At 47.1% G+C, this 23,615-nt stretch overlaps 1 protein-coding gene across 1 annotated transcript in view; it reads left to right on the top strand.

The window, feature by feature from the left end:
• Positions 1-23,615, top strand: part of Tspan18 (tetraspanin 18) — a 179,940-nt gene that overhangs the window by 109,208 nt on the left and 47,117 nt on the right. The window contains exon 3 of the mRNA XM_045146130.1: positions 19,315-19,441. The gene's annotated coding sequence lies outside the window, so the exon portion shown is untranslated. The remainder of the gene's footprint in view (positions 1-19,314; positions 19,442-23,615) is intronic.

Raw genomic sequence — 23,615 nt, 5'->3', positions numbered from 1 at the left:
AAAGTCCCCATAGTTTTTATCAATCTCAATGATGTTCATACATCCCCATAGTCCAAGATCTTTTAACTGAGCCCTAATACCAAAAAATAACCTCAAAAAACCCATACTGGCACAAAATAAATATTCACACTGCAAAAGATGGCATTGGGCATAGCAAAGAAACATTCAACCAATACAAGATTTAAAACTACCAGGGCAAATATCAAACTCTGTAGCTTCAAGTCCAGCAACCCTAACCAGTGACAAATCCTCCAAGTCTGATAATTCTAACCAGCAACAAGTCTCTGGCATTCCAATTCCGCCCCTCCAGCTAGGCTACTCACAGTCCTGGAAAACTTCATCGGGGCCGGCAGCTCCTCGGCAGCCATCTCATGGTCCCGGCATCTCCACTGGGTCTCCACTGCAAGCCACGGTTCATCCTCATGGCCCCATGGGGTCTCTATGCAGGCAACCAGCAAACCCGCTTCACACTGCCCATGGCCATTTCCAAAACACAAGACCGTGTTGCAGACTCAATGACCCTCTTTCCATCATTTCTTATACTCCACGATACCAGGTAGGGTGCCAATTTGTTAATCCAGGGGGGAATAAAGCAGACTTTGAAGAATAGGACACTCCTTCAGCATTCAGGCCCCTTCAAAAGAATCTACATTATTCTTGTTGCCCCAGTGCAGGTCAGCTAGCCCAGTCTCAAAGGTTGTAATCTCTCAGTTGCAGCTGAATGGGCAACAGTTCACCCAAAGATTTTTCTTTCTGTGCCATATCCCTCTGCTCACACCAGTTCATTTCTACGCAAAGCAACCCTGCACAACTTTTCAGAATGCAGGCATAACAGCAAGCTTCTCACACAAACTGCTAGCCCAGTCCAAGCAAAGCTCTTTCTCACCCTCATAAGCCAAACCTCACAGTCCATAGTTCTTACTGCATTCAGGTCTTGCAGCTCTGACCAGAACAGTTCATCAAGCTGTACTTACAGCACTGCAAGGCATCTCTTAGGCCAAGGTTTCAACTCCTTCCACATTCCTCTTGAAAATCAGCTCCAAAAGGCCAAAGCGTCTAGCAACAATCCCACTCCTCGGTAGCACTTTACTGTTGCAGTCCGGGTTCACATTACTGGTAGAAATCACCCAACCCAACCAAGTGGAGCTTCTGGGAAAAAGAGATTTATTTTGGCTTACAGGCTCAAGGGGAAGCTCCATGATTGCAGGGAGAATGATGGCATGAGCAGAGGGTGGACATCACCCCCTGGCCAACATAAGGTGGACCACAGCAACATGAGGGTGTGCCAAACACTGGCATGGGGAAACTGGCTATAAAGCCCATAAGCCAGCCCCCAACAATAGACTCCCTCCAGGAGGCATTAATTCCCATATATCCATCAGCTGGGGAGCTAGCATTCACAACACCTAAGTTTATGGGGGACACCTGAATCAAACCACCACAGTGGGGAAGCAGAACAAGGAATGTTGCTGCCCAGCTTGCTTTCTCCCGTTCACTGAGTACTGGAGCCCAGCCCATAGGGAGAGATTTCTCTACCTCAGTTAACTTAATCTAGAAAACCTCTCACAGACACTCCCTGAGATTTGTTTCCGGGGTGATTGTAAATCCTGTGGAATTGATAACTCAGATTAACCATTAGAGTCCCATTCCACAGATAAAGAAATTGAGGCTTGGGTCCACAAATGGTGTTCAGGGTCACATGGTGAATGGTAGGGCCTGGGCTCGGGTTCAGACACTTGCCACCACGTGAGGTGCGGGTGGCGCTGGTTCTTGATCCTGTGGTCACTGGCTTTGTCCCAGACTCAGGTCGTTCTGCTTCTGGGTCCTTCAGGATAGCCACGCCTCACCCATGCTCAGATGTGGGAGCTTCACAAGAGAGCCTCTTGCATTTTAAGGAAGAGAAACTGGAAAGCAGAGAGGGCACCGAGCCTGCCCCAGAACACGCAGCGAAGCTGGAGCTGTGGTGGAACAATGATCTTCCGTCTCCTGATTAGTATCCTGACCCTGGTACCCTTTGGGCTTCTGGCCAACTCCAGGCTTGGCTCTGCCTGCCTAACCACCCAGGGACAAGCCTGTGGCCTTGGCCGAGTGCCTTCTCTACGGCCTTGCAGGGTTGGATAGGGCATTCTGCAACCACAGGCGAGAGAACCTGGGCCGGTGCCCCCTGGGCACACTCATTGGGTTCTAGGAGCCAGCTGAGTACAGAGGCCACTGAGGAGTCCAGTTGCCCTTCTGTGGATGCCCACTGGCTTCCTAGTCCCTGATGCTCTGTCCCTTCCCACCTGTCCCTATGCAACTCTTTGCTTGTTCCTGCTTAGGTCTGCTGCTGCTGGGCAGGCTGGGCCCTGGGCATGGTCTTAGCTGTGCTCTGTCTGGGGGCCCTGCCCTGCAGCCCCATTCCTTTGGGACAAAGTCTACTGTGGTGGTTTGATTCAGGTGTCCCCTGTAAATTTATGGGCTCTGAATTCTAGGTTCCCAGCTGGTGATAGTTTGGGAATTGGAGCATCCTGGAGGTGATGTGTCGTTGGGGGCAGGCTTATGAATGTTGGAGCCAGTGTTCCCTTGCCAGTGTTTGGCACACTTTCCTGGTACTCTTGTCCACCTGATGTTGGCCAGGAGGTGATGTCCAGCCTCTCCTTATGCCACTGTCTTCCCCTGACAGCATGGAGCTTTCGAGCTTATAAGCCAAGATAAACCCTCTCCTCCCACAAGCTTTTTGGTTGGGTGTTTTTTTAACAGTGACTAGAAGTTGACTGCAATACCCAGCTAGCCAGGAACTCCTCCCCACCTCCGGGGCCATTGCTGTCCCTTCATTATCAGCCAGGTGTGGCAGGCCATGTGGAGGTAACATCATGGAATAGCTCAGAGCAGTCCCTATCCTCTGCTGTGTCCAGGGTCCAGATACATGGGAGCTCCAGGCGCTCTGGTCGTGGGTGTTTGCTGAGTGACTGAGTGATGGGCTGCCTTCTGTGACATGTCTTCATGGGCTTCATGTCTTATTGACCTAGAACTCTCTGCCAGGTTTGCTCAAGGCACCAAGTTTCTGTGATCCCAGGAATAATAATAATTACCATTATTATCATCAGCAGCATTTTATTTTATTTTTACTTTTGTTTAGTTTTTTTTTTGAGGTAGGATCTCACTCTAGCCCAGGCTGACCTAGAATTCACTATGTAGTCTCAGGCTGGCCTCACACTCACAGCCATCCTCCTACCTCTGCCTCGCGAGTACTGGGGTTAAAGGTATGTGCCACCATGCCCAGCTATTATCATTATCATTACAATGTTGAGACAGGTTCTTCTGTAGCCTAGGCTGGCCTTGAACTCACGATATAGCCGGAGATGACTGGATGGATCCTAATGCTCCTGCCTCCCAAGTGTTGGGCTTACAGGTTTCAGGCTGCTAGGGGTCAGACCCAGGGCTGTGCATGCTAGTCACATTCTCTACCTGCGGAGCTACGTTCCCAGCGCCAGGGCTCATTGCTCTCATTAACAATAACAAGAAGTAGCAGCGTGAGCCCTTGCCAAGGGCTGGTCAAAGCCTGTTTCTTCTAGTAAGTAATGCAAAGGTGTTTCCTTTAAAAATGACCCAATGGAAGAAGAAAGGAGGAAGAAGAGAAGGAAGGAGAAAAGGGGACGCATCCTACACACTGCTTTACCATGGCTGATAGGACGTGGTGATCATGGTGGAGACGCAGTGTAAGTGGAAAGCCAAAATGATCTTGAGCCAGCTCAGTCCCTCAATGGCTTTAGTTTTGTACCTGACAACATTCCTGACTGTTGGTATGGGAAACCTCTCAGGTTGTATCACTGAGCCTTGACAACCTCTGGCCTCTATAGCCCTAAAGCCAAGAATGGGACAGATGATGTCCAAAAGCTGTGGAAGAGGCCCTCAGAGCTGCCTCCTACCCATGGGTCATAGATGCTCTGATTGATGATGTCCGTCTGCTCCGTGGTTATAAAAGCTCATGTGACCACAGGGAGCCACACCATTCACAGGGACTTCAGCACATGTTTCAATGTCGTGGTCTGTCATGACATGGTGGCCTAAGATAAATTCTTTCTCTCTTGAATACATTTTTTTGTTTAATGACTAATGTAGACAGGCATTGTAGATTCCAGCCCTGAAACTGGAGGGTCAGCCAAGAGATGGAGGGCAGGCTACCCTACAGAGTGAGAGCCTGCCCCAATAAACAGTGAAGCAAAACCACATTGGCTGAGGAGTGTGCAGCCCCTGGGGAAGAGCCCGTGGTCTGCCCGAGCCCTCTGTTCTGAGTGGCGGGGCCGTAAACCCAGAAGAGCCACAGGAGGGGATGGGAGGGCGAACAGAGAAATAGCACCATGCCTTGGGCAAGGCCGTGTAATTAGCAAACCCTCAGCAATAAAATATTTCGTCTCGGTGTAATTGTGAAGTAATTATGTGATATGGGTTGTGTATTAATCGTGTTGATTAATTACACTCAGGTAGTAATTAAACATCTGCTTCATAATTGTGCGCAGCCTGAAGCGTAACGTATACATGCACACAAACACAGACACACATGTGTGTGCGCTAGGCTGAGTGCCTTGGTCTTTATACTCATCACTGTGTGTGTGTGTGTGTGTGTGTGTGTGTGTGTGTGAGAGAGAGAGAGAGAGAGAGAGAGAGAGAGAGACAGGGAGAGGGAGGGAGGGAGTGCAGCTGAGTTTAGAAACTCCCCTTCCACTCACATACCTGGACTAGAGAGGATTTACCTGGACTTGGCACTAAGCTACTGCAGCCCTCAGGGTCACCAGGTTCGCAGGTTATCTCCTTCTTGGTAAGCTGAGCTGGCACAGAGTCTCAGCTGTTCCGTGTGAGCAAGTTGCTGGTATGTCTTAGAGCTGCTGGCAAACGCGGCTGTTGGTCCCCTCTTACCCTCCTATGCCTTTTTACTATGCCTTTTAGATCTCTCTCTCTGTTCTCTTTCTCTCTCCCCCTCCTTCCCTCCCTCCCTGACACACACCAGTATTTTTTTCGAGGTAGGGTCTCACTCTAGCCCAGTCTGACCCGGAATTCAACTATGTAGTCTCAGGGTGGCCTCGAACTCACAGCAGTCCTACCTCTGCCTCCCGAGTGCTGGGATTAAATGCATATACCACCACACCTGACTCCCAAGTTTTAAAAATATTTTATTTATTTATTTATTTATTTGCAAGCAGAGAGAGAAAGGGAATAGGTGCACTAGAGCCTTTTGCCACTGCAAATGAACTCCAGATGCATGTGCCACTTCGTGCATCTGCCTTTATGTGGGCACTGGGAAACTGAACTTAGACCATTAGGCTTTATAAACAAGTGTCTTAACCACTGAGCCATGTCCATGTCTCCAGCCCCTTAAAAATATTTTTTATATATTTATTGGTGAGGAGAATGAAAGAGTAAGACCACCCAGGCATCTTACCACTACAAAATGAAACCATTTTGTGCTTCTGGTACTGGGGAATCAAATATGGGTCATTAGACTTTGCAAGCAAACACCTTTAACCACTGAGCCTTCTCACCCAATTTTGAGACACTTCTTACTAATGTAGTACAAGATGGCCTTGAACTTGGGATCTTGGAATCACAGGCATGTGCCATACCACCACACCCTGCTTTACTGGTCACTCTCCCCTCCCCACAGGGGGGAGGAAAATTCTCCATGTAGGGACCATCTGGGCTGAGGCCCATGGACCACTTATCCCATCTCCTAGGACTGGGTTGGGTGACTTGGGCCAGCAGGTACCCTTGGTCCCACCTGAGCCACCCTTGCTCTGTTATCTTAAATGGTCTCCCCTTCTCTGTCTATTTGGTTCCTGGTCTATAAAACAAAGAAGCCCAGGCTCAGAGGCCTCCAAGGGCCTTTCCAGTTCTGCCTCACGTGCATTCTAATTTGGATCATGCTAATTAGGAGTCAATTTAAATTCAATACACAGAATCCTCAGTGAGTAAACAACTGGAAATAATCCCTTCCTTTATGACTTCCTAACACTGCCGGTGAGCAAGGAGAAGCCCCAAATCAATAGCTGCTCTCCTGCAGGCTCCCCGCCCCCTGGGCTTCTCAATTCATTCTTGTATTTTAAATTTTTATGCTGATGTTTATGGACTACCATTAGGTGATATGGATCCATCCTAAAGGTTGTTTTTTTTTTTTATTAACTTAACTCATTTTACTTATTAGCTCACATTTATAGCTTGAATTTAGTAAGCACATGGTACAAAAGTCATAAAACAGTCTTTTTCTTTAACAATATTTTAAAACCAGACTCTTCTGAGTCATACATGTTTACTTGCTCATAACTGGTTTCTCCTGGGATATGACAACCACTGTGTCTAACCCTGGCCCACAGTCTGACCTTGGGCTTCAAAGTACTTCTTTTTTTAAAAATATATATATATGTGTATTTATTTTACAAGCAGGGAGATAGAGACTGGACACACCAGGGCCTCTAGCCACTGCACACATCTCCAGATGCATGCGCCACTTTGTGCATCTGGCTTTATGTGAGTACTAGGGAGCCAAACTGGATCGTTAGGCTTTGCAGGCAATGCCTTACCCACTGAGCCATCTCTCCAGCCCCCTTTCTTTTTATTAGTACTTTATTTATTTGAGAGAGAGGCAGAGAGAAAGAATGGTCATGCCAGGGTCTCCAGACACTGCAAACGAACTCCAGACACATGTGCCACCTGTGCATCTGGCTAACGTGGGTCCTGGGGAATTGAACCAAGGTCCTTTGGCTTTGCAGGCAAACGCCTTAACTGCTAAGCCGTCTCTCCAGCCCCCTTTCTTTACAATAGGGGAGCTTTGTGTCCTTGTCTTCTGTCTACCCTGGCTTGTCTGGTTCCGTGTCCCTCCACACTCCCATTTGCCATTAGCTCCATCCTAGCCCCTCCATCAGTGCCTAAGCATTCTCCTCCCACTCTCTTCCTCTCTTCCCACTTACCTGGGGTCCCGGCTGCTTTCAGCCCATCTGTGAAGCACACCTCTGCTCTGTGACCTTCAGAGGCTCCCTGTTACCTGTGGGTGAAGCTCATTCTCACTTGGCCTGCCACTCAAGGCTCTAAGCTGTCAGCCTTTGCTTCCCTCCCTTACCTGTCTCATAACCCCACTCTGCCCCATCTGACTGTTTGGGCTCTTGAATGCCCATCCCACACTGAGGGCCCACACACCTGTCTCTAATTCCCATTGTTATGGGGTCCAGTGTTACACAAGTAAAGCCATAGACTCACAGAATGTGAGGCAAAGTTTTATTGGGTTAAAAAAGAAAGTAAAAAAAAAAAAAAAAAAAAAAAGAAAGTCTGGTATACCAAGCCAGCACCCCATGTTCTCAGAGTGCATCCCTGAACTGTTCAGAGTATCAGCTTTCATTAGAAATAACCACATGAGGGCTGGAGAGATGGGTTAGTGGTTAAGCGCTTGCCTGTGAAGCCTAAGGACTCCGGTTCAAGGCTCAGTTCCCCAGGTCCCACGTTAGCCAGATGCACAAGGGGGCGCACATGTCTGGAGTTCGTTTGCAGAGGCTGGAAGCCCTGGCGCGCCCATTCTCTCTCTCTCCCTCTATCTGTCTTTCTGTCTGTGTCTGTCGCTCTCAAATAAATAAATAAATAAATTTTAAAAAAAAAGAGGAAAAAAAAAGAAATAACCACATGATGTTAGAAAAAAACAGGATGGGAGTTCAACCCTAAATCATAATTTACATGTGACAGTTACAGCCACAAAAGTTAAAAAACAAAAAAAGGAACTTGTAAACAGATCTGTTGGTCAGTTACGGAAAGCGCCACATGGGGGTGCAAGGTAGACCCGTGGCCAGGAGTCCCGTTTAGCTTAAGGAGGTTGCTCAACAATCCGGGCCCCAAGAAATGCTATTCGCCCCAGTAGAGCCATTTACCTGCCATTAGCAGAGCCTCCCCTTTCATCAACAGAGCCTCCTACAAGGAAGTGACTTCTACATCCTCTAGGCTGGATGTAAAGAAATGTAGAGAAATATCACATATTGCTCTCTTTACATTTCCCCCTTTAACATAGCACTGAGTTAAATCTTTGACTCCTGAGGGATAAGGTCTAGGGATTGTGCAGTTTCAGATGGGGGCATATTGTGTCCATAACACCATAAGTTTAATTGAACTAATTTATGTTTTTATATATGTGCTTCAGAGTATTAATCATGCAGGGTCCTATGGCAAGGCCTAAGAGGAGGAGTATCTGGGGCCAGCAGTAGAAGAGAGAAGGAAGCTCATCATGGAGACCAGCTAAACATAGACTGAAACTAATTATCATTTTATGTTAAGCCATACATAGGCCTCCTTGTTTCATAAAAAGTAAGTCTAATTTTCTTTTATTTTGTCCCCTTCACTTTCACGGCCATTGGGGTGGTTAGAATGACCTGGTGAGGGCTCTTCCAATGTCCCAATATGGTGTCTCTTGATCCAAGCTGGCGCCAGGCTGAAAGGGATGGGGGCAAACAGGGTGTGTCTGAAAAACAGCCTTGACGGCGAGAACAAAGGACTCCTAGGCTTTTTTTTTTAATTTTTTTTTTCATTTTTTTATTTATTTATTTGAGAGCGACAGACATAGAGAGAAAGACAGAGGGAGAGAGACAGAATGGGCGCGCCAGGGCTTCCAGCCACTGCAAACGAACTCCAGACACGTGCGCCCCCTTGTGCATCTGGCTAACGTGGGACCTGGGGAACCGAGCCTCGAACCGGGGTCCTTAGGCTTCACAGGCAAGCGCTTAACCGCTAAGCCATCTCTCCAGCCCTAGGCTTTTTTTTTGATAGAACAGAAGAAACCTTTAATTAGGAAAGTCAGTTGTCTGTTCAAGATCCTTCCAGGGCAGGATAGGAGGGAGGTTCCATATATGATTTTAAATGGAGTAGTTTTTTTGTACATAAGGGGTACATCTGGCCCTTAACAGGGTGAAGGGAAGGAGTCCCATCTATCCTTTGCCAGTCAATAGGGTTAATTTAGTTAAAATCTCCTTCAAGGTCCAATTTATCCTTTTTAACTGTCCTGAATTTTGGGGATGATAGACACAATGTAATTTCCAATTAATCCCCAGAGTCTTAGTCAATTTTTTTTTATTTTTAGAGATTTTTGACATAAAGGCAGGCCCATTATCTGTTCCTATCTTGAGGTGCAACCCATAGTGGGGAATTATCTCCTCTAACAATTTCTTAGTCACTATTTGGGCTGTCTCAGACTTTGTTGGGGAAGTTTTTAATCTATCCTGAAAAGGTATCAACATAAACAAGTAAATATCTATATTTATATTGATCTGGCTTTACTTCTTTACTGTGACATTATCTTCCCAATATCTACCTGGCTCTGGTTTTTATTTTATTTTTTGTTCTTTCATCCCCATTGGTGGCACCTTACCAGAGGAGGGACTCAGCTCTGGTCGGCTTAGAGCTGGACAGGCAGAGAGGCATACCTTGCCCAGAATCAAAGAGGGCAAGGCCTGTCCTTTGCAGAGTCACGGATGTGGCGCACACATGGAAAACAGTTCTTTGGAACTGGGCAAGAGATTAGAAAAACTTTCCTGCCCTTTTATCTTCAGAGGTCCAGTCACCCTAACTCTACTCCTCTTTATTTCTCCCTCTCATGAGAAGACACTAACTGCTGTTAGGGGACAACAGATGAAGACACCATCGTTTACTATTTCCTGCTGAATGGGGCACAAAGTTGTGGCAGTTAGAGAGTCCCTCCCAGAGAATGGAACTATGCTAATGGGCCCCGGAAATGTATTGATGGAGTGCAGAAACATAGTCTTGGAAGGGAACAATGAGGAGAAAGAATAAAGTAAGGAGTTAAGGAAAAGTAAGCATACAGCAAACTGGTCCTCTTGTGGTTGAGGGAACACAGGTAGACAGAGTTAGATTGTCTCAGGACCATTTGAGCATGAGCTGGCTGAGATTTTCTTCCAGAACTGTTCATTGAATGGCACAGTTACTAGTGTTTGACATGGCCTGAATCTGTTTCCATGTGGCTTGTAAAACAGATGAAATATTAGCAGAGTTATCCGAAGCATATAGACAACATTTAACCTTGCTAATAGAGAGCCACTGGGTGTCATTAAAGGCTGCACAAATATATTTTTGGTCTCAGAACTTACTTATATATTTTAGATTTCAAAATAGCATCTATTTATTTTTATTTTTATTTATTTATTTGAGAGCAACAGACAGGGAGAAAAAGAGGCAGAGAGAGAGAGAGAGAGGATGGGCATGCCAGGGCCTCCAGCCACTGCAAATGAATTCCAGATATATGTGCCACCTTGTGCATCTGGCTTATGTGGGTCCTAGGGAATTGAACCTCGAACCAGGGTCCTTAAGCTTCACAGGCAAGTGCCCAACCATTAAGCCATCTCTCCAGCCCCCTAGTTTTTTCTTATTATTATTATAGAATTAGAATTACTGGAGATGGGGAAAATGTCTTAAGGTCTTGTTTATTTCCCCACTTGGAAAGCTCTTGTATTACTTAATAGGCCATTCATATATTTATGGTATTTTTATCTTTGGTTATACATTTCTCTCTGAGTGTTTAAGACCATGTAGATAGCCAAAATTTAATCAAGGATTTATTTTGGAGGTCACTAATGGCTCTCCAAAGGAGACTTTAGGGACTCAGGAGTAGCCCTGTAGCTTACTGTTAGGATGAGTCAGGGCTGTGCTGGCCAAGTAGTTTTCCCTTCTCTGGGAAGCCAGGAGGACTGATTGCCCCTCAGTTGTGACTCTCCTGTTTCAGACTGTACAGCAATTTTGTTTGGGTCTCTGTATCCTGCCTGCTCAGGAAGACAGGTGACTTACCAGGGGCCAGTGTAGAAGTGTTCCATCATCTCCAGTGGCCTCATGACCTGGGAGCAAAATATTGGACCTTTGTGTTCCAATTATTCCAACTGGCTTTGGCTTCAAAGTAGGTGATTAACACACTTAGAAAGAAAGTTACACCAGCCTGGATGTATGTACATACAGAGCACATTTGATTACTGAAATAGATTTAGTTAAAGAATGGCACAAGGGCTTCTTAAAATCATTTTGTCCAACCTTTTAAAATTTTGTTGTCCTGTGGCAGCATAAGCCATATCTGAGGCATAGGAAGCAGACACATCTTACACTTTAAATATCTAATACCTATAAATGTAGGCAGAACCTGTTACCAGTCTTGAAAACAATATTAATTAATTTATAAACAAACCAACTAATTTAACCTAAAAATTGTCAGAAAAGGACAAGTAAGACAGTATAAAGCCTTAGCACCTGTATTTGATAACATCTTTAATTAGTTCAGATACCTGTGTGGGTACCAATTACCCAGAGAACATTGGAAACAGAACTAGAGTTTGAAATTTTTTTTTTTTCAGATGCGGACCATTGCTTGAGCATGAGGCTGTACCCTAAAGTAGGGAATATGTCTTAAGACTTAATTTTGTCATAAGCACTGGACTTAAGATGCTTGAGACAGTTACTTTTCATACAATAGAGCAGAATCTGGTCTTAGTTGAGCCAAAACAGCCAACTAAATTCTTTCTTTTTATGTGTGACATCATCATTATTATTATTATTTTCTTTTTTCTCAATTTTTATTAACATTTTCCATGATTATAAAAAATATCCCATGGCAATGCCCTCCATCCCCCTACTTTACCCTTTGAAATTCCATTCTCCATCATATCCCCTCCCCATCTCAATCAGTCTCTCTTTTATTTTGATGTCATGGTCTTTTCCTCCTCTTATGATGGTTTTGTATAGGTAGTGTCAGACACTATGAATCCATGAATATCCACGCCATTTTATATCTGGAGGGAGCATGTTGTAAGGAGTCCTACCCTTCCTTTGGCTCTTACATTCTTTCTGCCACCTCTTCTGCATTAGACCCTGACCCTTGGAAGGTGTGATTGAGATGTTAGTCAGTACTCCAATCACTTCTTTCCAGCACTATGATACCTTCTGAGTCATCCCAAGGTCACTGCCATCTGAAAAGAGAAGATTCTCTACCCAAAGTGAGAGTAATGTTAATATAAGGGTATAAATATTCAGAGAAGTGCTTACTGGGCAGTTTGATAAGCATAGTATATACATTTTTCCAGACATCAGCAGATGTTACACCCCTAGGGCTCATGACTACCCCTATTTTATGTTTTCAGTATCAGGGATGTGTTCCCTCCCATGGAGCAGGCCTCCAGTTCAGTTGGAGGGCAGTTGGTTTCCACCATGACAGACCTGCCACTATTACACCCGTTCAGCTAACTAAATTCTAATACAACCCTTGACAAATTTGTTTTGAAAGAAAAAAACACCACTTGACAACCAATGATTTTAGCATAACCTTGATAGCCATTGATTTTATGTACCATAGACATTTTTATTAACAAAAAACAATTTTATGTTTTATCTATGATTTAAATTTGATAAAGCTTAAGTAAGCTATCCCAACATATTTTGGCCTGAAAATTAGCTATCTTTTCCTTCTAAAAGGAAATTAGTTTTAGGCAAAATTTGGTCTTTTTAGATCTCTGACATCCTTTCTACATGCACATCTTTATCCACATACTTTAACATTCTGATCTAAGTTCCACTCAGAAAGCTTTAACAAGCATTCTATGTCTAACACTGAAAAATACCTCCCCAGTTTCTTTAAACCTCTCATCTCAACCCATAATTAACTATCTTTCTTATAAGGGTATTAAGACAAACTACACCAAATTGATTTATCTTATTATCTACTGACAAAAAGCAAGTAGTCTGGCTTCAAGAAGTTAACCATCTTATTATTGGAAATTTGTAGAGAAAAAGCCTTCCTTAGTATTTAGGTCACCAAAAAATCTCTACCTGACAACCAGACTTGTTTTATAATACCAGTATATATATGCTTTCAGATTTTATGTAACCCATTGATTTGAGATAGCTCCTATTAATAAACTCCATGAAATACATTTTCTATGACTACAAGGCAAAACATGACAACCATTTTGGGGATAATCTTTAGCAATACTTTTAATACATTTGGAAATTCTTTTATTAAGAGTAACTAAGGAAAATTTTTTTGTTTCTATCTTGAGGCAGACTGGTCTAGAACTCAGGCCTCCTTCTTTAAGTCACAGGACATTATAATCTTTTTAAATACCCGGAAAATTATGAGTCATCACCTCAGAGGGAATTTTGTTGTTTTGAATAATCTTCTATGAAAGCTGAAGTTGACCTAGAACATAAACTCAGTAATTATATTTATGATATCATGTCACAAAGAATGGCATTATTTATGTAAAATTTCAACTCTCCATAGACTTTAGTTGAATATGACTTTAAAAGACAAAACCTTTAGGAGAGACCTGTTGGACTATTTGGATTACTAAAGAAACCAAAAGGTGTCTATAAACAATTTCTTATTTGTTTAAAACCCAAACAAAAGAGGAAATATCAGGCATAGTTCAAATTACAATTATGTACTTATTTTTATTAAGCAATTTAAAAGTCACATGGTTTAAAATATGGAGTCAGGGGCTGGAGAGATGGCTTAGCAGTTAAGCGCTTGCCTGTGAAGCCTAAGGAGCCCGGTTCAAGGCTCGGTTCCCCAGGTCCCACGTTAGCCAGATGCACAAAGGGGCGCACGTGTCTGGAGTTCGTTTGCAGAGGCTGGAAGCCCTGGCGCGCCATTCTCTCTCTGTCCCTCTATCTGTCTTTCTGTGTCTGTCACTCTCAAATAAATAAATAAAAAATAAAATAAATTTAAAAAATTAAAAAAATAATATGGAGTCAGGCTATCACATTGGAACCTCTTTCTCAGCTTTCCAAGTAGCTAGGATAATAGGCTTAGTTTATTTTAATGTTTATCTTTTATTCCGTAAGATCTTTAAAGTGCTTTTTAACCAGTTTTAAAGGAGATTATTTAACAGAATGATTTTGACCTGTTTCTTCAAAGACAAGGACAAGACAAGCAAACACAACAACAAACACAAACATGTTAGGAATAAAGGATCTCGTGACATTGCCATGGCTGTCAAACCAAAACTGAACCAGAAACAGACCTCCCTCCATTCAAAATCTCTGAACACAGCCAGAGACAGTCAAGGGCGGCCCCTTGATCCTTCATCCAGGGGAATTAATGCTGTGTCCAGCTTCCTTCTTGGGCCCAGAAAAGCATTCATAATCAGAAAACCAGGAAAACCAGAAAAAAGAGGAATAAAAAAAAGAAGAGTGGGAAAAGCACCTCCAGTGGTTTCTTACCCATAAAAGGAGCCAGCAGTCCAGGGCAAATGTTGCTCATCAATGGCTTGCTACCGCCTCCAAAACCAGGAACATGCAGACAGATGGAGATATGGTTCTCAGGCTGAGACTAGGGGTCTTTCCCTGATTCAGTTGCCCCAAAGTTGGGGAGGGAGGTCTTGAAATGTGGATCCCGGACAAGCCCCCAAGATGTTATGGGGTGCCATACAAGTAAGACCATTGACTCATGGAATGTGAGGCGAAGTTTTATTGGGTAAAATAGAAAGAAAAGAAAAACAAAGTCTGGTATACCAGACCTACACCCCAGATTCTCAGAGTACAGCCCTGAACTGTTCAGAGTGTCAGCTTTTTAAATTTTTTTTTTTTATTTGAGAGCAACAGACAGAGAGAAGAAGAGAGGAAGGAAGTGAAGGAGAGAGGGAGAGAGAGAGGGAGAAAGAGAAAGAATGGGCGCCCCAGGGCTTCCAGCCTCTGCAAACGAACTCCAGACGTGTGCACCCCCTTGTGCATCTGGTTAACGTGGGTCCTGGGGAATCGAGCCTTGAACCAGGGTCCTTAGGCTTCACAGGCAAGCGCTTAACCGCTAAGCCATCTCTCCAGCCCCAGAGTGTCAGCGTTTTTTGGAAATAACCACATGATGTCAGAAATAAAACAAGATGACAGGATGGAAGTTCAACCCTAAATCATAATTTACATGTGACAGTTATAGCCACAAAAATTTTTTTAAAAAAAAGGAACGTGTAAACAGGTCTGTTGGTCAGTTACAGGAAGTGCCACCTGGTGGGTGTGAGGTAGGCCTGTGACCAGGAGTCCTGCTTATCTTATGGAGTTTGCTCAAAAATGCAGCCCACAAGAAATGTTATTCATCCCAGCAGAGTCTCTTGTTTACCTGCCATTATCAGAGCCTCCTGTTTGTCTACTATGAGCAGAGTCTTTTACCAGGAAGTGACTTCTGTATTTCCCTAGGCTAGATAAAGAAATGTAGAGAAATATAACATTTTGCTCTCTTTATACCAGATGTTCAGATCTGCCTGTCTCCCAGGAGGCCTCCCTAGGTAACTCTAGCACTTGACTCTATAAGCACCCCTCCTTCACACTTGAACTCCAATGACTTTGGTGGCCTGTTTGTGATTTTTTTGTGTGTGTGGGGGGGTCATTTGAAGGCCCATTTATGTCCTGGGAGCCCCAGGAACACAGCAAGTATTCAATTAATGCTTTCAAAATGTGAATTTTCTTTTCCCTTTTAAAATCTTTGTCACCCTCAGTGAGTTAGAGTTCTTTAATTATTTTGAGAGAAAGTGGTAGATAGATAGTGTGTGTGTGTGTGTGTGAGAGAGAGAGAGAAGCCTTTACCCACTGCAAAGGAATTAGACACATGTGTCTCCTTATGCATCTGGCTCACATGGGTCCTGGGGAAGAGATCTTGGGTCCTTTGGCTTAGCAGGCAAATGCCTTAACTGCTAAGCCATTTCTGCAGCCCCTTGATATTTTTCTTCCTCCAGGATCCAGGTGTTGTGTTTGGGATTATTCTGTTACATGCTCAGGGAGAGACTCTTCCCAGGTTTTACCTGCTTCCAGCAGCAGTCATTGTTCCTCCTCCCTCTCTCCTGCATGCTCCCCAAGCTTCCCAGGGCTGCCATGCCCTTCCTGCTCAGGTACTTGGACGTCAGACTGCTTTCCCACATCCCAGCAGCTTTAAGAACCACTGACACCAGATGGATTATGAGTAGGAAGGAATGTCCAGGAAAGTAAGACCCCAAAAGTCTGCACTCCTGTGTGTTCATTGAACGGCCCCTCTTTGGGGTGGGAGGGCTCCAGATTGAACCCAGGGCCTTGTACATGCTAAGTTCAGTGCTCTACCATTGAGCTACATCCTTTGCCCCTTTATTTATTTTTTCTTTGGAGACAGATTTTTACTGTGTATCCCAGTCTGGCTTTGAACTCGTAATCTTCCTTCCCCAACTTTCCAAGTAGCTGGGATTACAGGGATGTACCACCGGCCCTTGCTGATCTCTAGTTTTGTAGAAGGGGAAATTGAGGTTGAGGAGGGAAAAAGGGATTCACGTAAAGGCATTGACTGCATTCTCAATCAAAGGAACTCTGGCCTATTTTCTGGCCTATGCTAGCCCCTGGGTTGAGAACTACAGCCTTCCATGGGATATGCCCACTCCACCTCAGAGCAGCTTCCACAGGCTCAGAGAACAGTTTTAACTGTCATGATCTCTGCTACGGCTGCAGCAATCAGGGGAGAATGCAAGGCTGAGCTACGGCTGGGCCTCTCCACTCCACCTGTATGCTCACAGCCTTGCCTGGCTTCCTTACCTACTGCAGCGGCGCCACGTACACACGACAGTACCAGGCTAGACCTGTATACCCAGCAACAGTGAAGGCTGGCTTCAGGAACGTGGAGGACTGGGGAGACCAGGACCTGTGAGAATAGCCTAGGCTCATAGTTCCCAGTGCTCAGCCTCTTCAGCAGCTGAGGGGAGACCCGGCCTTGTGACTGCCATGGCCCAACCCCGTCCACCGCTGGACCACGTCCTCCGGAGCTGACCGTCGTGGGTCAGGAGCTTCACTGGCTGACGACAACGGCACACGTGTGTGTGTCCAGCCCCTCACACTCACGCACCGCGTACCCACTCTCTCCCTACGGACACAGAGCTGCACCGCCTCACTACCCTGTGACCGTGTGTGCACACAGTTGCGACACCTGTGGTGCTTTCGTCACATTCTTTCAACAGGTGTGGTGGCCACAGTGACCGAGGACTCTGCCGAGCACACATGTAATCTCTCTCACAGCCAGGTCTGCTGATTTGAGCTCTCTTGAGTCTTATTTCTCTCCCATAAAATGCATGTGACTGTGTTGCCAGGATGAAATGAGATGCATATGACACACTGCCCCCAGGATGTCCCCAGCACATCCACGCTTCATCCCGCAGGCGGAATGACAGGGTCCTCAGCCGGCCCCTTGCCCTGTGCTTGTGTCTCCCCCATCCCTGCATCTACCTAGAGTGCCCTGCCCGCCACCCCTGCCCAGCTGCTGCCTCGTCCAGGAAGCTCGCGTGCCTGTGGGCCTCTCGGGAGCTTAGAGTGGGCGGGTTTCCTGGGCCTTGTCACCTGTCAGTTATCCAGCCTCACGCGTCAGGGCTGCTCCAAGTGACTGAAGACGGTGGGCCAAGGTTAGCCATCACAGATGGAGAAATTGGGGGCCAGGCAGAGCATGGGGCTCATGGCAAGGTAGTTTGGCCTTGGAATCGGAACCCCCAAGCCCTGCCCGCTAATCCCTGTGGAGCCCGCTGCCGCTGCCTCCAATTTGAGAGGAGCAGCCCCTTCCTGCATCTGTTCCTTACCCGTGATCTGTGTCTCCCAGCTGGTTTGAGGGGTGTGGGCTGGGGATACGTGTAGGCAGGGGTCCCCCAGATGAGGTTTTCAAGTTGGGGGCCACAGAGAAGGCGAGATGTTGGAAAGGGACTCAGAGGGGCTGAGATAGACCTGGAATGGGCTGGGTGACTGAAACAGAGACGAATCACGGCAAGCCAGCCCGAGGCACAGGGACCTGACCTGCCTCCAAGACAGTCACCCTTGTCACCTCATTCCTGAAGCTGCTTACTTATTTATCATACCCTTTTGGAAAAGCTGGGACTGTCCCCCATCTGTCCCCTAGCCTCTCCCCAGTTCTCAGCTCCGGATGCCTTCTGGTGTGACATTAGCGACAAGCGCTCACCAGCTTGCAGAGCTCTAATGACATTTGCGTTTTGCTGGCTGGTGAAAGGCGCAGTACTTGGTGGCTGGGGTGGAGGATCCCGTGAACAGGTTGGGGTTTCACAGTCTAGAGGGAAGGGCAGGCAAGCCAGGTGGGGGCCATGAGGGCCTGTGAAAGGGAAACAGAAGGCCAAGAGTGGAATGATTGGAGAAATTTAGAGATCGACTGTTTAAAGGCACTCCAGGCCACAGATGACTCCCTGTGCCCCACCCCTCCTCTCCCACACCTCCTCTCCACCTGTGTATGAGACGCGCCCTGCATACATGCCACTCCCATCACTTGCCTAATGCTTGTCACACAATTTCTAGCTGGGCGTGGTGGCGCACACCTTTAATCCCAGCACTCCTGAGACAGAGGTTAGGAGGATATCTGTGAGTTCTAGGTCAGCCTGGGCTAGAGTGAGACACTGTCTTGGGGGGGAAAGTAATACAAAAAAAACCCCAAAAGCAATTTCTACATACCAGTGTTCTGTGGGCTTCATGAATCAGTCTCATTCCCAGCAGTCTTTGGAGAGAGATGCTGTTGTCCATCCTGTTGACAGCGGAGACTGACACTCTGAGAGGACACCTGACCTGGCAGGGTCCCACTTCTGGAAACAGGCTGTCCTTACATGTGACTAACATCCACCTGCCTCCCACGCTGTGCTCCTGACCGCTGGGTATGACTTCCTGCACTCTGTCCAGGCTTGAAGCAATTCTGTGCCAGGATCCATAGCTGACCAGAGTGGGTACCCATGTACCTACCGCATGCAGTGGGTTCCTGCTGAGGGCTGGGCTGCTGCTGGGGCTACAAAATCGGTCTGCTACAAAACAGGGTTGCGCCGATCCAGACTTCCACTTGCGCTGCTACCAATGTGCTGTGTGACTTTGGCCAAGTCACTGCGCCTCTCTGGGTAGCAGTGTCCTTACTGGTGTCTAGAAACCATGGGTGGATCTGTCTTGCTGGAACATCCCATGGAGGTGTCTTCACATGAGGAAGGATGGTTACTCTCTAAAGGGCTCATACTCCAGACACCTCCCTCACTCCTGTAGATATCTGAAGTTCTGTTGTACAAGGAAGTGGGTTGGGGCTGTTTGCCGAGCAGCTGCTCTCCAGGGTTCCTTGCCCTGTGCGGTGGGTGGGCTGCTGGCATGTTTCACTCTGGTGCGCATGTACCAACTCACGCACACCTCTATGTCTTCGAACTGTTCTGCAGTCTTTGCCTTCCCACAGTACCGCCTGGGTCCCCAAGAGCACTGCAGGCAGGAAGGAGGGACCCAGGGCAGGGTGGGGCTGGGGGTGACCCTTTCAGTCCCACTAGGCAGTCATGGCTCTCCTGCTCCCCCCGACAGGTGGACACCTGCAGCATAGCTCCAAGTCTGCAGGGCCAGCCCTTCTGCCTCCGTTGTCACAGCAGGTGAACCTTGGAGGTGCCTCCAGGAAACGTGGACGCTAGACTTCTCAAGGCCAGCTACCCAGGTAAGGGACTTCTAACTGGCTTTAATTTGTATCACTTTTGTTGTCCTCATTGTTGCTGCTGAGTGTGACCATGAGCAGGGTGCCCTGTCCTTACCTAGCATAACCCTGCTTCCTCCCCTGATTAGCAGGCAATATCTAGTGATCATGACTCTAAAGTTGGGCTGGAGAGATGGCTCAGTGGTTAAAGGCACTTGCTTGCAAAGCCTGATGGCCCAGGTTCAGTTCCCCAGTGCACATATAAAGCCAGATGCACGAAGTGGTGCTTGTGTTTGGAGTTTGTTTGCAGTGACTAGAGGCCCTGGCACACCCATTCGTATTCTTCCTCTCTCTCTCTCTCCCCTCTCCTTACAAATAAATAAACTATGCATATTTAAAAGACTCTAAAGTCGAACCTACCTCAGCAACCCTCAGACAGGTTCCTTAGCTTCTGTGTCGACTTCCTCATCGACGAAACAGAAAGGAAGAAAGAAACACACCTCTTGAGTTTGTGGTAATGGTGAAATGGCCCAGGCGTAGTGGCATTCGCCTCCAATCCCAGCACGTGGGAGACTGAGATGGGAGAACGCTGAGGTCAAGGCCAGCCTGAGGTACCCAGTATATGTACCCTGGGATTGACCTTCACTTGCCACACTCCTTTGGTGCTGGGAAATCTCCCGCCTCTTCAGGGTTTCTTTGTCCTAATGGACCCTCAGAAAACCAGGTCTATGATGGTCTCCTTCCTACAGAACCAATCCAGCCTGGCTTTCCTGAAGCCCCTCAGAAGGAGGGAGGGGTGAGAGAAGGTCCCAAGAGAGCAGGCTAGCCTGGCAGTCTCTCTGAATCCACAGGGAACAGGGTAGGGCTTCACCTGAAAAAGATAGCAAACCACAGCTTAGGATGCCGTTCCCAGGCAACTGCAGTTAAGGGCTTTTTAAGGTCTGTCCCAAACTTGTTGGTCAACTCCAAACCTCTTGGCCCTCAGCTCTCCCCACTGTCTCCTTATGACTCTCCACCTCTAAGCCCCTGCCTTATAAGGCATGCTCAGCACCTCAGGGTGTATAGTCCCTGAGTCAGCCACCAGCAAGTGAGCAGCTGTTCTGTTCCCCACACTGCTAAGACACTGCAGACTGAATGAACTCTCCTCTGGGAGTTCCACTGAGAGGGTAGGAACCCCGTCCGGGGTCTTGTCCCCTAGTCTGGGACCTCCCTCAGTTCTGGATCCTGGTCTGGTTGGACCTGGGGGATGTTTGTGGGTCTGTTTGGTTTCACACCATTTTTAAAGCTGATGCCCGCATCTGATGTGTGGAAACCACAGAATGACTTGGTTGTGGCCTCTGAGGCCTCAGGGTGTCTGATGCCCTGTGGGGAGGGGGTCCCCATAGAGACCTCTGTGAACAGACCTGTCTACTTCCAGGCTATTCCGGCAACACTTGGCAAGGGACCAGCACTGTGAATCTTCTGGCTCCTGCCTGTTCTGAGGGAGATCTGGGGTTCAAAAGCAGAGGGAAATGCTACTTCTGGGTGATGCTTGTAAGTCTGGGCCCAGCCTCTAGGAGTGAACCTTTGAATACTGCCTGTAATGGTAGGACCAGAGCGGATGCCCAGAAGGGGTTTGCTGAAGGCAGGGGCAGAGGCTGCAAGGCTGGATGTGGGGCAAGCCAGGCAGTGTGACCCCAGGGCTGCTTCTACTAGGCTGAGGGCCTCTTCCCTTCCTCCCCCACCCTGACAGGGAATGGGACCCCCTCAGAGGATCTGGAGTAGCCAGCCTTCATTCCTGAACCACTTGCAGAATGTCCATGGCTTGTTTTGTTGGTTTCACTTACATGACTCTTAAAATATTTATTATTTATAAGAGAGAGAGAGAGAAAGAATGGCCACACCAGGGCCTCCAGTCACTGCAGACAAACTCCAGATACATGTGTCACCCTGTGCATCTGGCCTATGTAGGTCCTAGGGAATTGCACCTGGGTCCTTTTGCTTTGCAGGCAAGTGCTTTAACTGCTAAGCCATCTCTCCAGTCTAGCTATGTAGCTCAGGCTAACCTTCAACTCATGATCCTCCTGCTTCCACCACCGTAGTGCTAGGATTTCAGGAATCTGCCACCATGGGCGTCTTGGCAAACTCTGAGATGGACATTGGGTTACTTGGGTACATTCTTAGTGGTTTTTTTTGATTCTAGAGACAGGGCCTCATGTAACGCAGGTGAGCCTTGAACTTGTGATGTAGCAGAGGCTTGCCTTGAACTCCTGATTCTTCTGCCTCCACCTCCAAAGTTCAGGGATGTCAGGTATGCTCTACCATGCCTAGCCTTTGAGGTTTCGTTTCCGTTGTGCTGTGGATCGCCTTGGCCTCTCTGATGTCTAGTTTGTCATTTCTAAAGTGAGGGTGAGGTTCCTTGCGGCTTTAAGCATGTCCAAGGAAGACCTGAGGTCGGGCCCCAGTTCTGCCGGGCATGCAGCCTCAGTCATCAGCCTCGCTGGCGATTATCATAGTCCGTTCCTGCCGGCGCTAGTGGGAAGATCAGATTATGACTAGTTGGGAAAGAATGCTGCCCAGACCACCCATGGGCCTGGAGGGCTAGTGCACAGGCGCACGGAGACTGTTGGTATTTTTACCACTCAGATGCCAGTGTCGATGTCTCAGCTGAGTCTGATATGTAGGTTATTGGGCCACACCCCCAAAACTTTGGTCATGGGCTATAAGTCACACCCCCGTCTCCAATGCAGTACATATTCCTTCTTCTCATCACATTCAATCATTTGCTCATCAGACACTTCACTGAGTCCTAGCTGTGATCATAGGTCCTAAGAGTCATGGGGGGGGGGGGGTTTCTCCTTGCACAGAACACTATGGTCGCTGCTGCTTTCAGGGATTGTCTCAGGGCTGCAGGCAGAAATCTGGGTGAAACACCACCATGCCTGGACTCGGAAGGGGGACTGGATCTGTGAGTCTGAGCTCAGCTTTCTGTCCACTGAAGGTTCCTAGGGAGGATGGAGGCCTGCTCAGCTAGCCTTTCCTTTCTACTGCTGTAGTGCTTGTTGGGGTCCGGCATTGCAGGGGGGTCAGGATATGTCAAGAGAGCCCCGTGACTTCATCCTGGAAGGTGCGAGGTCCTGTCTGGCCCGCCTCTGCCTTGCCCTTCCTGGGCTTGTGGGCATCACACCGTCTCTGTCTCCAGCATCAAGAAGGGCCTGTTGTGACATTAGTCAGCAGCTGGGGACTGGCTGACTGATTAGAATGCCCTACATTATACATTTCCCAGGCTCAGTGTATATGATGGAGATGCCCAATCTCTATCTCTGTGTCCCTGTGACAATTTGATTTGGGCTCCTGAGAATGTCCACAAGTTTTAAAGTCGTACAGTAGACTCAGAACGAGTGGCTCTGAGCTTATCAGTTTCTGGAGGGTCGGGTTGTCGGCCTTCTGAACTCAGGTCCAAGCGCCCAGGCAGGGCAACCTGGGACCTGTTCTTTGCAGAATGGTGCCACTCATAGCATCTGGCATATGGGGCTGTGAGAAGGGTGAGCTATTAGGCAAAAACCAGGTGTCAAACATGTGGTAGAGCTCAGGACGTAGGTGACGGTTTGGGAAGAATACCGCTGGGTGCTGAATAAGCCCCTGAAGCTATTTCTTGCATAAACTTCTGTCTTCTAAATGGAGTTCTACTCACTATTTTGCATTTTAAAATAAAAACTCTCTGTGTGAGGGCTGGAGAGATGGCCTAGCGGTTAAGCGCTTGCCTGTGAAGCCTAAGGACCCCGGTTCGAGGCTCGGTTCCCCAGGTCCCATGTTAGCCAGATGCACAAGGGGGCGCACGCGTCTGAAGTTCGTTTGCAGAGGCGGGCGCGCCCATTCTCTCTCTCTCTCTCTCTCTCCCTCTATCTGTCTTTCTCTCTGTGTCTGTCACTCTCAAATAAATAAAATTTAAAAAATAAATAAATAAAATAAAAAATATATATTTAAAAAAATATATTTAAAAATATATTTAAAAAACTCTGTGTGTGTGTGTGCGCGTGTGTGTGTATGCATTTCCAGGTAGGGTCTCACTGTAGCCCAGGCTGGCCTGGAATTCACTCTGTTGTCTCAGGCTGGTCTCGAACTCATACCAATCTTCCTTCCTCAGCCTCCCAAGTGCTGGGATTAAAGGCATGCACCACCATGCCCAGCCTAAAATTCATTCATTAATATATGTATG

The sequence above is a fragment of the Jaculus jaculus genome, chromosome 1 (genome assembly GCF_020740685.1).
Source record: "Jaculus jaculus isolate mJacJac1 chromosome 1, mJacJac1.mat.Y.cur, whole genome shotgun sequence".
Lineage (NCBI taxonomy): Eukaryota > Metazoa > Chordata > Mammalia > Rodentia > Dipodidae > Jaculus > Jaculus jaculus.
The sequence above is the reverse complement of the archived record's forward strand: the minus strand, read 5'-3'. Positions and strand labels throughout refer to the sequence as shown.